The sequence below is a fragment of the Limulus polyphemus genome, unplaced genomic scaffold, assembly GCF_000517525.1.
Source record: "Limulus polyphemus unplaced genomic scaffold, Limulus_polyphemus-2.1.2 Scaffold293, whole genome shotgun sequence".
Taxonomy (NCBI): Eukaryota; Metazoa; Arthropoda; class Merostomata; order Xiphosura; family Limulidae; genus Limulus; species Limulus polyphemus.
In genome coordinates this window covers 437,794-439,118 of record NW_013665903.1, presented here as the reverse complement: position 1 = coordinate 439,118, position 1,325 = coordinate 437,794, and positions in this window count along the sequence as shown.

Sequence of the window (1,325 nt, the reverse complement as noted above, 5' to 3'; positions counted from 1 at the left end):
CCGTCACCAATGATTATCTGACGAGTTTCGGACAGCTTAGGATTTAACTTTGCTGTTAACGGTATTTCCACCCGTCACCCAATGATATCTGACGAGTTTCGGACAGCTTAGGATTTAACTTTGCTGTTAACGGTATTTCCACCTGTTACCCAATGATATCTGACGAGTTTCGGACAGCTTAGGATTTAACTTTGCTGTTAACGGTATTTCCACCCGTTACCCAACGATATCTGACGAGTTTCGGACAGCTTAGGATTCTTAAACTGGTCCCAGTTTTACAAACTAAGCAAGTGATTCGGAACTAGATTTGTAAGTGTGATCACAATTTAAAAAAATTAAACATTAGAGCCAATAGGATTTGATTAAATCAATTATAAAAAAAAGGAAAAAGAAATAGGTTATTATTTATCAATAACAACATTTTTAATATTGTTACGTCTCCGTTTGTTAATTAACTTTCCGTAACTTCGTTCCGATGAAACTTTAGCGACACAAGTCCTTACTTAATAGAACTGGTATATTCTTTCTGAATATAACTTCACGATACACTTGATTTCAATATTCGCGCTAAAACAAACGCTATAACGAACGTTAACTTCAACAATACTTTCTCACTGCAGATGAATTACTCACTACCTACACACACATTCTTGTCCCGTCACGTTGTCACCCTCTTATATTTACCAGAGTACCCTATATCTAGTAATCTCCCGACAATTCCCGAAGGTTCGAGAGAACGAGTCACGTGACCTCGCTGACGCAACAATATAATAACTAAAATATTCTTTCTTTTTTTTTACTTAACTGAAAAAGTGCTCACAATGCTCTAGACGAAGTAAAGGTAAAATGTTCATATTGTATAACACGTTATAAGGGTTGAATGCTAATATTGTATAATACATTATGCTGGCCAACCTCGTTTCATTATTTTGGAACTGACGATCGTTGTGCCATTGCTAATGATTTATTATACTAACTAGATTTATTACATACGCGCTAAATTATTGTATGCACATATTACATAGAACTGGACGAAATAATTATCTAACAACTATATTTAGTACATATGTGCTAAGTTATTGTATATTTTACACAGAACTCACTGAACAAAATAATTATCTACGCGATTTCTACCTATGGGTTCAGAATAAATGAGTAGTAATAGTTTCTACAATTAAAAGATAAGACTATTTGAAGATTCGCTGAAAATAAGCGTGTTTTAGATAACTATTCAAAGGCATACTATGAGTAGATGTAAGAAAGAATAGGTACCATTGTTTGTATGTATGTGAAATGACATCACCAATAGATACCATTATTTGTAA